This window comes from Leptonychotes weddellii, unplaced genomic scaffold (assembly GCF_054177405.1).
Source record: "Leptonychotes weddellii isolate Sample4059 unplaced genomic scaffold, ASM5417740v2 HiC_scaffold_2601, whole genome shotgun sequence".
NCBI lineage: Eukaryota > Metazoa > Chordata > Mammalia > Carnivora > Phocidae > Leptonychotes > Leptonychotes weddellii.
In genome coordinates, this window is record NW_027852237.1 from 1 (window position 1) to 13,294 (window position 13,294).

Sequence of the window (13,294 nt, forward strand, 5' to 3'; positions counted from 1 at the left end):
CCCCAGCTTTCTTTTGAGGTCCACTGGCATGGAAGATGGATCTCCATCCCTTCACTTTCAGTCTGGATGTATCTTTAGGTTCAAAATGAGTCTCTTGTAGACAGCATATGGATGAGTCCTGTCTTTTTATCCAATCTGCAACCCTGTGACGTCTTATGGGAGCGTTTAGGCCATTCACGAGAGAGTGATTATTGAAAGATATTAATTAATTGTCATCATGTTGCCTGTGAAGACATTGTTTTTATAGATTGTCCCTGTAAATTTCTGTTGTATATCACTCTTGGGGTCTTTCTCCTTTTATAGAACCCCCCTTAATGTCAGCTGATTTTTCTTTTTTTTTTTAAAGATTTTATTTATTTATTTGAGAGAGAGAGAATGAGAGAGAGCACATGGGAGTGGGGAGGGTCAGAGGGAGAAGCAGACTCCCTGCCAAGCAGGGAGCCTGATGCGGGACTCGATCCAGGGACTCCAGGATCATGACCTGAGCTGAAGGCAGTCGCTTAACAAACTGAGCCACCCAGGCGCCCCTGTCAGCTGATTTTTCAACAGAAACTTTGCAGGTCAGAAGAGAGTGGCACAATATTTTCAAAGTGCTGAAAGAAAAAAAAAATTGCAAGAATACTCTACCCAGCAAGATTATCATTCAAAATAGAGGGAGAGATAAAGAGTTTCCCAGACAAATAGAAGTTAAAGGAGTTCATGACCACTAAGTCCTATAAGAAATATTAAAGGGGACTCTTTGAGTGGAAAGGAGAGACCATAAGTAAGAGTAAGAAAAGTAAGAAGCTCAAAAGCTGTAAAAATAAGTATGTCTGTAAAACTCAGTCAAGGGAGTTATAAAATAAAAAGATGTAAAGTGTGACATTTTATACCTAAAACTTTGGGGGGGAGAAGAGTAAAGAATGGGTTGAAACTTACATGACCATCAACTTAATATATCCTGCTATATGCAGAAGATGTTACATACAAACCGAATGGTAACATAAATAAAAAACCAGTTACAGATACACAAAAAATACAGAGAAAGGAATCTAAGTATATCACTAAAGAAAGCTAACTAATTGTGAGAGAAAAGAGCAAGGGAAGAAAGGAACAGAGAAGAACTATAAAAACAACCATAAAACAAGTAACAAAATGGCAATGAGTACATACCTATCAATACTTTGAATGTAAATGGACTAAACAATCAAAAAACATAGGGTGACAGAATAGATTACAAGATCCATCTATATGCTACCTATAAGAGACTCATTTCAGACCTAAAGCTCAGGCAACTTGAAAGTGAAGGCATGAAGAAGCCTTTATCATGAAAATGGATATGAAAAGAAAGGCAGGGCAGCAGTATTTATATTGGACAAAATAGACTTTATGTATATATTTTTAAATAAAAAAATTTTTTTTGAGGGGTGAAGAAAGGGAGAGGGAGAGCCTTAAGTAGGCTCCATGCTCATCACAGAGCCTGATGCAGGGCTCAGTCTCACAACCCTGAGATCATGACCTGAGCCAAAACCGAGTTGGACACTTAACCGACTCAGCCACCCAGGCACCACAGAGAAAAAAGACTTCAAAATAAAGACTGTCACAAGAGACAAAGGACACTATATAATCATAAAGGAGATAATCCAACAAGAAGATATAATAATTATAAATATTTATGCACCTAGCATGGGAGTCCCCAAATATATAAAACAGTTAATAAGAAACATAAAGGAACTAATCAATAGTAATACAATAGTAGAGGACTTTAGCATCCCACTCACATCAATGGACAGATCATCCAAACAGAAAATTAATTAGGAAACAGTGGCTTTGAATGGACCAGAAGGATTTAACAGATATATTCAGAACATTCTATCCTAAAACAGCAGAATACACATTCTTTTCAAGTACACATGGAACGTTCTCCAGAATAGATCACATATTAGGCCACAAAACAAATCTCAACAAATTCAAAAAGATCTAAGTCTTACCATGCATCTTTTCTGACCACAATACTATGAAACTAGAAATCAACCACAAGGAAAAATCTGCAAAGAGCACAAATACATGGAGGTTAAACAACATGCTGCTAAGCAATGAATGCTACTAAGCAGCCAAGAAATCAAATAGTAAATAAAAAAATACATGGAGACAAATGAAAATGAAAATACAACAGTCCAAAATCTTTGGGATGCAGCAGAAGTGGTTCTAAGAGAGAAGTTTATAGCAATACAGGTGTACCTCAAGAAGCAAGAAAAATCTCAAACAACCTAACCTTATAGCTAAAAGAACTAGAAAAGAATAAACAACCCTAAACCAGTAGAAGGAAGGAAATAATAAAGATTATAGCAGAAATAAATGAAATAGAAATTTAAAAAACAATAGATCAGTAAAACCAGGAGCTGGTTTTTTGAAAAAATCAACAAAATTGATAAATCTTTAGCTAGACTACCAAGAAAAAGAGAGAAAGGACTCAAATAAACAAAACCAGAAATGAAAGAAGATAAATAACCAATAGCACAGAAATACAAAAGATTCTCAGATAATATTATGAAAAATTTAATGCCAAAAAATTTGACAACCTAGAAGAAAAGGATAAATTCCTAGAAATCTAGAACTTCCCAAAACTGAATCAGGAAGAAATGTGAACAGACCAACTACTAGCAATGAAATTGAATCAGGAATTAAAAGACTCCCAACAAACAAAAGTCCAAGACCGGATGACTTCATAAATGAATTCTATCAGACATTTAAAGAAGACTTAATATCTATTCTTCTCAAACTATTCCAAAAAAATGGAAGAGGAAGGAAAACCTCCAAATTCATTCTCTGAGGCCAGCATTACCCTGATATCAGAATGAGATAAAGACACTACAAAAAAAGAGAACTACAGGCCAATATCTCTGATGAAAATAGATGCAAAATCCTCAATAAAATATTAGCAAACCAAATCCAACAACATATTAAAGAAAAGCATTCACCACTGTCAAGTGAGATTTATTCCTGGAATACAAGGGTGGTTCAATATTCACAAATCAATCAATGTGATACATCACATCAATAAGAGAAAGGATAAAAATCACATGATCATTTCTATAGATGCAGAAAAAGCATTTGACAACAACATCCATTCATGATAAAAACGCTCAATTAAGTCGGGTTAAAGGGAACATACCTCAGCATAATAAAGGCCATATATGAAAAACCTACAGCTAACATCATACTCAGTGGTGAAAAGGTGAGGGTGTTTTGCCTAAGGTCAGGAACAAGACAAAGGTGTCCACTCTCACTACCTTTTTTTTTTTTTTAAGATTTTATTCATTCACTTGTCAGAGAGAGAGAGCACAAGCAGGGGGAGCAGGCAGAAGGAGAAGCAGGCTCCCCACTGAGCAAGGAGCCTGATGTGGCCCCTGGGACCACGACCTGAGCTGAAGCAGACACTTAAATGACTGAGCCACCCAGGCATCCCCACTCTCACTACTTTTATTCAAAATAGTACTCAGAGTCATAGCAACAGCAATAAGATAAGTAAACAGAATAAAAGGCATCCAAATTGGTAAGGAAGAAGTAAAACTTTTGCTATTTCAGATGACATACTATATATAGAAAACCCTAAAGATTTCACCAAGAAACTACTAGAACTGATAAATGAATTCAGTAAGGCTGCAGGATACAAAATAAATGGAAAGAAATCCATTGCATTTCTATACCCTAATAATGAAGCAGCAGAAAGAGAAATTAAGAAAATAATCCTATTTACAATTGCACCAAAAGGAATAAAATGCCTAGGAATAAACTTAACCAAGTTAGTGAAAGACCTGTGCTCTGGAAACTATAAAGCACTGATGAAAGAAATAGAAGATGACACAAACAAATGGACAGATATTCCATACTCATGGATTGGAAGAACAAATATCATTAATATGTCCATGATACCCAAAGCAACCTCAGATTTAATGCAATTCCTATCAAAATACCAACAGCATTTTTTCACAGAACTAGAACAAACAAATGTAAAATTTATATGGAACCACAGAAGACCCAGAATAGCCAAAACAATATTGAAAAAGAAAAACAAAGCTGGAGGGGTGCCTGGGTGGCTCAGATGGTTAAGTGTCTGCCTTCGGCTCAGGTCATGATCTCAGGGTCTTGGGATCGAGCCCCGCGTCGGGCTCCCTACTCAGCAGGAGGCCTGCTTCTCTCTCTCCCTCTACTACTCCTCTCTGCTTGTACTCTCTCACTCTCTCTGTCGAATAAGTAAATAAAATCTTAAAAAAAAAAAACAAAGCTGGAGGTATCACCATTCCAAATTTCAAGTTATACTACAAATCTGTAGTAATAAAAACAGTACAGTACTGAAACACATGGATAAATGGAACAGAATAGAAAACCCAGAAATGGGGCGCCTGGGTGGCTCAGTTGGTTGAGCGACTGCCTTCGGCTCAGGTCATGATCCTGGAGTCCTGGGATCAAGTCCCGCATCGGGCTCCCTGCTCAGCAGGAAGCCTGCTTCTCCCTCTGACCCTCCTCCCTCTCATGCTCTCTATCATTCTCTCTCTCTCAATAAATAAATAAAAATCCTTAAAAAAATTATTAAAAAAAAAAAAAAGAAAACCCAGAAATGAACCCATGATTATATGTTTGATTAATCCTCATGAAAGGTGGAAAGCCTATGTAGTGGGAAAAAGTCTTTTTAATAAATGGTGTTGGGAAAACTGGACAGCTATATGTAAAAAAATGAAACTGGACCACTTCCTTACACCATACACAAAAATAAACTCAAAGTGGATTAAGAACCTAAATGTGAGACCTGAAACCATAAAAGTCCTAGAAGAGAGCACAGACAGTAATTTCTCTTGCATCAGTCATAGCAACATTTTTTTAGATATGTCTCCTGAGACAAGGAAAACAAAAGCAAAAATAAACTATTGGGACTATGTCAAAATAAAAAGTGTCTACACAGCAAAGGAAGCAATCAACAAAACACACATGCACACACACAAAAACAAAAACAAAAACAAATGGGCAAAAGACATGAACAGACATTTCTCCAAAGAAGACATACAGATGTCCAACATACACATGAAAAGATGCTCAACATCACTAACCATCAGGGAAATGCAAATCAAAACCATAATCAAAACCACCTCACACTTGTCAGAATGGCTGAAATCAAAAATACAAGGAACAACAAGTGTTGGCAAGGATGTGGAGAAAAGCGAACACTTATGCACTGTTGGTGGGAATGCAAACTGGTACAGCCACTATGTAAAACAGTATGGAGGTTCCTCAAAAAAATAAAAATAGAATTACCATATGATCTACTAATCTCACTAGTTTGTATTTACCCAAAGATTATGAAAGAACTAATTTGAAAGGATATATGCACCCCTATGTTTACTGCAGCATTGTTTATAATAGTCAAATTATGGAAGCAGCCCAAGTGTCCATCAATAGATGAATGCATAAAGGGGATGTGGTGTGTGTGTGTGTGTGTGTGTGTGTCTGTGTGTACACAATAGAATATTATTCAGCCATAAAAAAGATTGAAATCTTGCCCTTTGTAACAGTATGGATGGATCTAGGGAGTATAATGCTAAGCAAAATAGGTCAGTCAGAGAAAGACAAATACCATATGATTTCACTCGTATGTAGAATTTAAGAAACAAAACAAGGGAAAAAAGAGATGAAAAAACAAACTCTTAACTATAGAGAACAAACAGATGGTTGCCAGAGGGGAGTTGGGGGAGTGGGGAGATGAGTGAAATAGGTGAAGGGGATTAAGAGAACATTTATCTTGATGAGCACGGAGTAATATATAGAATTGTTGAATCACTATATTGTACACGTGCGACTAATATATAACACTATATGTTAACTAAACCAGAATTAAAAAAAAAAAAAAAAAGCCACCTAGCCTGTGTACTTTGTTATGACAATCCTAGAAAACTAATACAGAACTAATGACAAACTTTTGTAAATATTCTTGCCAAAAAATGTTTAAAATATTCTAGTTAGGTCTCCACCTTACTTTCGATCTACAGGGAATACAGGAGCCATTGGATCAAGTTAAACAACACTATAAGGAAACAATCAGACAAATCAGAAGTGGAACATTTTATGACAACTGACCTGGACTGTTCAAGTCAAGCTTATGAAACAAAACAAAAAAAATGTTGAGGGGGGTATTCTAAATGAAAAAAATTAAAGAAACCTAATAACTAAATCTGATATGTAAATATTGATTGGATCCTAAATGGGAGAAAGAAGATATTTTCATACTGTAAACACACTTTTTGGAACAATTAAGAGAATTTGAATATGGATTGTTACATATTATATTACATAATATTATGGAATTATTAATTTTTTGTGTAACGATGATACTGTGTTTATGTACCATAATATTCCTTTTTTTAAAAAAGATTTTATTTATTTATTTGTCAGAGAGAGAGCAAGCACAAGCAGGGGGAGTGGCAGGCAGAGGGAGAAGTAGGCTCCCCGCTGAGCCAAGAAGCCTGATTAGGACTTGATCCCAGAACTCTGAGATCATGACCTGAGCTGAAGGCAGACTTTTAACCAACTGAGCCACCCAGGCATCCCATAGTATAATATTTATCAGGAAATTCATGCAGAAACATTTAGGGTTAATGATGTCTGCAAATTACTTTCAGAGTTCAGAGAGAAAAATTTACAGATGTAGAGAGAGAGGAAGAAAGTGACACAGAGCAATTGTAGCAAAATGTTAACTGATGAATCTAAGTGAGATATATGTAGGACTTAAGTATATTATTTTTTATACATTTAAAGTAAGAATTTGGGGAGAGAGAGGATAAAAAGTCTGAAGGCCTACTGAACTTCAGGTAGAATGTTGTAATATTCCAAACATGAAGTGACAGTGATTTAGACCAGGGTGTTGATAGTGGAGATGGAGAAAGAACAATGGATTTTGAAACAAAATTATGAAGTAGAATTGACAGGTTTTACTGATAGCTTGACATGTGGTGAGGGTGTTGGCCAGGAGAGGGGAGAACTCTGGAATGGACAATGATAAAAATGTTGGTTCCTTTAAGATAGGAAAGGAGGAGGAAGTGTGTGTGTGTTGGGGGGTGGGGGGGCGGGGGAACTAGTATGAGGGAGATGGTTAAGTCAGTGTTGGGTAATGACAATCACCAATCAGGATTTCTGGACCTACAAAGTTCTCATGATAACCACAATATGGTGAGACCTGCATGAACAGCCACCCATTTTTCCCTAGATGACATTTCAGTGTAGTTGACCATTAATTGTAAAACCGAGCTATGTTAGGAACTCACAGATACATTACACATATAATCCTTACACAGTCCAATGAAATAATTATTTGGTATATTTTTTCTCTGAGCCTTAGTTCCTCATTGTAAAACAGGCATAAGACTTAGTCATATCAGAGAAATAAAGGGAATGGGTGTCGGAAGCAGAGGGTCTAAAGATCACAACTCCTAGAAGGGGAGGGGAGTGAAAGGCTCTCAGTGAAGAAGTTTTCTTCAAAAGAAATATGTTTGAAAGAGAAATTCTTCAAATGTTATTTTCTCACCCAATTCTTCCAGGTCCATGCAAAAAATGATGTTATCTTCATACAAGATAGGTCCAGAACCCTTCAGATCAACTTACCAGTAAGTTCAATATGTAAAACAGACAAATATGGTTGAAATGGAAACAAATGAGTTATTGCAACTTGCCAGCAGTGCATAGCTCCATTCCCACCTCCCCACAAGGTGTACTTTGAAAACCACTGGAAAAATTCATCCCCTCATAAATGGCTTGAAATGCCCCATCTGTAATATTCTACATTAATATGTTTAATTATCCTCCCCAAAAGAAAGACATAGTCATATTATAATAAACTTCAGGAAAGCAGGAATTGTATTGTGTCCCAGTTGCCTACTATAATACCTATGTGTATAACAAGTGCTTAATAAATATATGTTGAATTAAATACAACATCTCTGAAATTTCCCCATGTTCACTTTTCATTCTACCAATAAAAAAGCTTGTGCTATGACTAGTTACAAAAAACAAAGTTATTGATCCGTCCATGCCCTAAGATAAGAATCCAGGATAAAAATAAAAGAACATATTATGTTTATAAAAGATATATTGCATTTCATTTAATCTTGATTATAATCTTGAAGATGTTATTTTTACATATTATAAATGAAGAAATTGACTCTTAGAAAGATTAAATGGTAATAACTCAGCCCATGTTATAGCTGGTAAGAAGTAGAACTGGAAAACAGACATGGGCCAAATGTGCCCCACAGATGCTGTACAAAATGATGAGTTTAAAAAATTGAGCAAGAAGAAATGAAACAACTCTGAAATTTATGTGATCTCAGACATTGCTCCAGGTAATGTACAACAACACTCTATACAGGTTTAAAGTTTCACTTAATTTTAGGATTGCGACTTTTCTGAGCAGAGACTGAAATTCATGAAGGGTGGGATGGGTGCTGTGTGTACATACCTACATAGTCATATACCATCTTCCACTGGTGATTAGAAGTAGTAAACATTCAAATTTATGTCCTAAGAGAAACTAAACTTAAGTCTTTATAAAGCAAAGTAGGTTAGTAATTTTTTAAAAAAATTTTTTTAAAGATTTTATTTATTTGAGAGAGAGAGAGAACAAGCAAAAGAGGGGGTGGGGGGAGAAGGGTAGAGGGAAAGGGAGAAGCAGACTCCCCACCGAGCAGGGAGCCTGACGCAGGGCTCAATCCCAGGACAGCTAGATCATGACCTGAGCCCAAGGCAGACGCTCAACCAACTGAGCCACCCAGGAGCCCCGGTAGGTTAGTAATCTATCATAAGTCTAACTCAACATCAGTTTAATTTGTTGTCAGATCACCACTATGTTAAAAATGTGTAAGGGTAACTCTCTAGACACACAGATAATCTTAAAACATATGTAAGAAGATGGGAAGTCTAATGTGATAAAATACAGTGTAGACAAAATATTTTGTAAGTTTTACATGTGCAGAGTTTGGCTTCATTTAAAATTTCTATAGTACACTAGCTCTCTCCTCTTAATATCAACATAAGATACTCCCAAGACTGACTGCAAAGTACATTTGAGTTAGTGTACTAGGAAGGATTACTTCATACTATGTTAGAATCAATACTAAAGAGAGAGAGGGAAAAGATGGCAGAGGAGTAGGGGACCCTATTCCAACCGGTCCCTGGAACTGAGCTGAATATCTACCAGACCACACTGAACACCCATGAAATCAGCCTGAGATGTAAGAAGATATATCTGGATCTCTACAAACAGAATATCAGAGGCGGTTGGTTTCAAGGTACAAACGGGGCTGTGATTCCACAGGCAGATATCGGAGGATAAATGGAAGGGGGAGGGAGCCAGCCGTCGGGATCCTACACCGCCCATGAGCGATAGCCTCCTGTGCTGGGGATGGGGCACAGAGTTGCAGAAGGTAGCGAGGGGAAAGGACTTTAGGGCAGCCCCCCAGACAGAAACCCAGAGCGGCGGGACGGCGCATGCGAACTGGGGGCAGCTGGTGGTTTTAGAAGCACAAAGGGCAGAGACGTGCCCTGACCTGGAGGCAAAGACTGGGAGCGCTGCTGAGGGGCACACAACCCAGGACGCTGCAGTTTATAGCAACACAGACAGAAACAGAGATAGTGTGGCCTGGAGAGCTCACTGAAGAACAGACTGCGATCTCTCTGCTCTGAGGCAGAGGTTTGGAAACAATCTCTTCTGCTCTGACTCTCAGAAGAGACGCGCAGAAAATCTCCAGGGAAAGCTGCCAGAGAACAAAAGCCCCAAAAAACCGGTTTTCACTGAGCCCATCCCCCACCACAGAGGGCAGGGCAACTCTGCCCAAACAGGGTTGCCTGAGTAACAGGGCAGGAGGCCCCTTCCCCAGAAGACAGGCTGGGAGAACAAGAGGCCAGCAACCCTAAGGTCCCTATAAACAGGTGCATCTTGCTTGGGTTGTGGTCAATAATTTGGACTCTATACATTCCCTCAACCACCCCTCAACAGAATGACTAGGAGGAGGAACCCCCAAAATAGGAAAGACTCAGAGACTATGACTTATGCCACAGGTTTACAAATGGATTCAGATATAACCAAGATGTCGGAGATAGAATTCAGGGTAGCAATTGTGAAGACAATGGCTAGAATGGAGAAATTGATTAATGGCAACATAGAGTCTCTAAGGGCAGAAATGAAAGCTGAATTGGCAGAACTTAAAAATGTTATCAGTGATAGCCAATCTAATCTAGATAATCTAACAGCTAGGGTAAGCGAGGCAGAAGAATGAATTAGTGATCTAGAAGACCAATTAATGGACAAGAAGGGAAAAGAGGAGGCCAGGGAAAAACAACTCAAAATCCATAAATATAGCCTTTCTTTTGTGGCGGCAAGAGCGGAGAGTGCACCATGAAGGCCTCGGGCACACTGCGAGAGTACAAAGTGGTGGGGCGCTGCCTGCCCACCCCCAAATGTCACACTCCGCCCCTGTATCGCATGTGAGTGAATCTTTGCACCTAATCATGTCATCGCCAAGTCCCACTTCTGGTACTTTGTGTCTCAGCTGAAAAAGATGAAGAAGTTTTCAGGGAAATTGTCTACTGTGGACAGGTTTTCAAGAAATCCCCCTTGCAGGTGAAGAACTTCAGCATCTGGCTGTGCTATGACTCGTGCAACGGCACCCACAACATGTACCGGGAGTACCAGGACCTGACCACTGTGGACGCCATCACCCAGTGCTACCGAGATATGGGTGCCCGACACTGTGCCTGGGTCCACTCAACCCAGATCATGAAGGTGGAGGAGATTGCAGCCAGCAAGTCCCACCGACCAGCCATCAAGCAGTTCCACAACTCCAAGATCAAGTTCCTACTGCCCCACCGGGTCCTGCATCACCAGTACAAGCCACACTTCACCACCAAGAGGCCCAACACCTTCTTTTAGATGCAGAGCCTCCCTATCTCAGGTCTGCCCAAATAAACTCTTTGGGAAAACCAAAAAAAAAAAAAAATCCATGAAAATAGAATCAGAGAAATAAGTGACACCATGAAACATTCCAATGGCAGAATTATTGGGATCCCTGAGGGGGTGGAGAAAGAGAGAGGACTAGAAGATATATTTGAGCAAATTGTAGCTGAGAACTTCCCTAGTCTGGGGAATGAAACAAGCTTTCATGTCCTAGAGGCAGAGAGGACCCCTCCCAAGATCAAGGAAAACAGGACAACACCCCAGCATGTAATAGTAAAACTTGCAAATCTTAGAACCAAAGAAACCATCTTAAAGGCAATTAGGGGGAAGAGATTCCTTATTAACAGAGGGAGGAACATCAGAATAAAGTCAGACCTATCCACAGAGACCGGGCAAACCAGAAAGGGCTGGCAAGACATATTCAGGGTCCTAAACGAGAAGAACACACAGCCAAGAATACTTTATTCGGCAAAGCTCTCATTTAGAATGGATGGAGAGATGCAGAGCTTCCAAGACTGGCAGAAACTGAAAGAATATGTGACCACTAAGCCAGCCCTGCAAGAAATATTAAGGGGGGTTCTATAAAAGGAGAAAGACCCCAAGAGTGATATACAACAGAAATTTACAGGGACAATCATTAGAAACAAGGACTTCACAGGCAACATGATGACAATAAATTCATATATTTCAATAATCACTCTCAACGTGAGTGGCCTAAATGCTCCCATAGAACGGCACAGGGTTGCAGATTGATAAAAAGACAGGACCCATCCATATGCTGTCTATGAGAGACTCATTTTGAACCTAAAGATACATGCAGACTGAAAGTGAAGGGATGGAGGTTCACCTTCCATGCCAATGGACCTCAAAAGAAAGCTGGGGTAACAATTCTTATACCAGATAAATTAGATTTTAAACTAAAGACTGTAGTTAGAGACACAGAAGGACACTATATCATTCTTAAAGGGTTTATCCAACAAGAAGATCTAACAATTGTAAATATCTATGCCCCAACATGGGAGCAGCCATCTACATAAGCCAACTGTTAACCAAAATAAAGAGTCATATTGATAACAATACATTAATTGTAGGAGACCTCAATACTTCACTCTCAGCAATAGACAGATCATGTAAGCAGAAAATCAACAAAGAAACAAGAGCTTTGAATGATACACTGGACCACATGGACCTCATAGATATATACAGAACATTCCACCCTAAAACAACAGAATACTCATTCTTCTCGAGCACACATGGAACTTTCTCCAGAATAGACCACATATTGGGTCACAAAACAGGTCTCAACCGATACCAAAAGGCTGAGATTATTCCCTGCATATTCTCAGACCATAATGCTTTAAAACTGGAACTCAATCACAAGAAAAAAGTTGGCAGAAATTCAAACACTTGGAAGCTAAAGACCACTCTGCTCAAGAATGTTTGGGTCAACCAGGAAATCAAAGAAGAACTTAAACAATTCATGGGAATCAATGAGAACAAAAACACATCGGTCCAAAACCTATGAGATATTGCAAAGGTGGTCCTAAGGGGGATATACATAGCCATCCAAGCCTCACTCAAAAAAATAGAAAAATCCTGAATTCACCAACTAACTTTACACCTTAACGAACTAGAGAAAAAGCAACAAACGATGCCTAAGCCACGCATTAGAAGAGAGAAATAATTAAGATTAGAGCAGAGATCAATGAATTAGAAACCAGAAACACAGTGGATCAGATCAACGAAACTAGAAGCTGTTTCTTTGAAAGAATTAATAAGATCACTAAACCACTGGCCAGACTTACGCAAAAGAAAAGAGAAAGGACCTAAATTAATAAAACCAAGTGGGATTTATCCCAGGATGCAAGGGTAGTTCAACATTCGCAAATCCATCAGTGTGATAGAACACATTAATAAGAGGAGAGGGAAGAACCATATGGCCCTCTCAATTGATGCAGGAAATGCATTTGACAAAATACAGCATCCTTTCTTGATTAAAACTCTTCAGAGTATAGGGATAAAGGGAACATTCCTCAAGTTCATAAAATCCATCTATGAAAAACCCACAGTGAACATCATCCTCAATGGGGAAAAGCTCAGAGCCTTTCCCTTAAGATCAGGAACGTCACAAGGATGCCCACTCTCGCCACTGTTGTTCGACATAGTACTAGAAGTCCTAGCAACAGCAATCAGACAACAAAAAGAAATAAAAGGTATTCAAATTGGCAAAGAGGAAGTCAATTCTCTCTTCGCAGATGACATGATACTTTATGTGGAAAATCCAAAAGACTCCACCCCCAAATTACTAGAACTCAT

The 13,294-nt window shown here is 38.7% G+C and overlaps 1 pseudogene; it reads left to right on the top strand.

Annotated features, from left to right (window-relative positions):
* The first annotated feature begins 9,204 nt into the window (after nt 1-9,204).
* On the top strand, nt 9,205-11,015 carry LOC145718944 (large ribosomal subunit protein eL20 pseudogene; annotated as a pseudogene).
* The last annotated feature ends 2,279 nt before the right edge of the window (nt 11,016-13,294 follow it).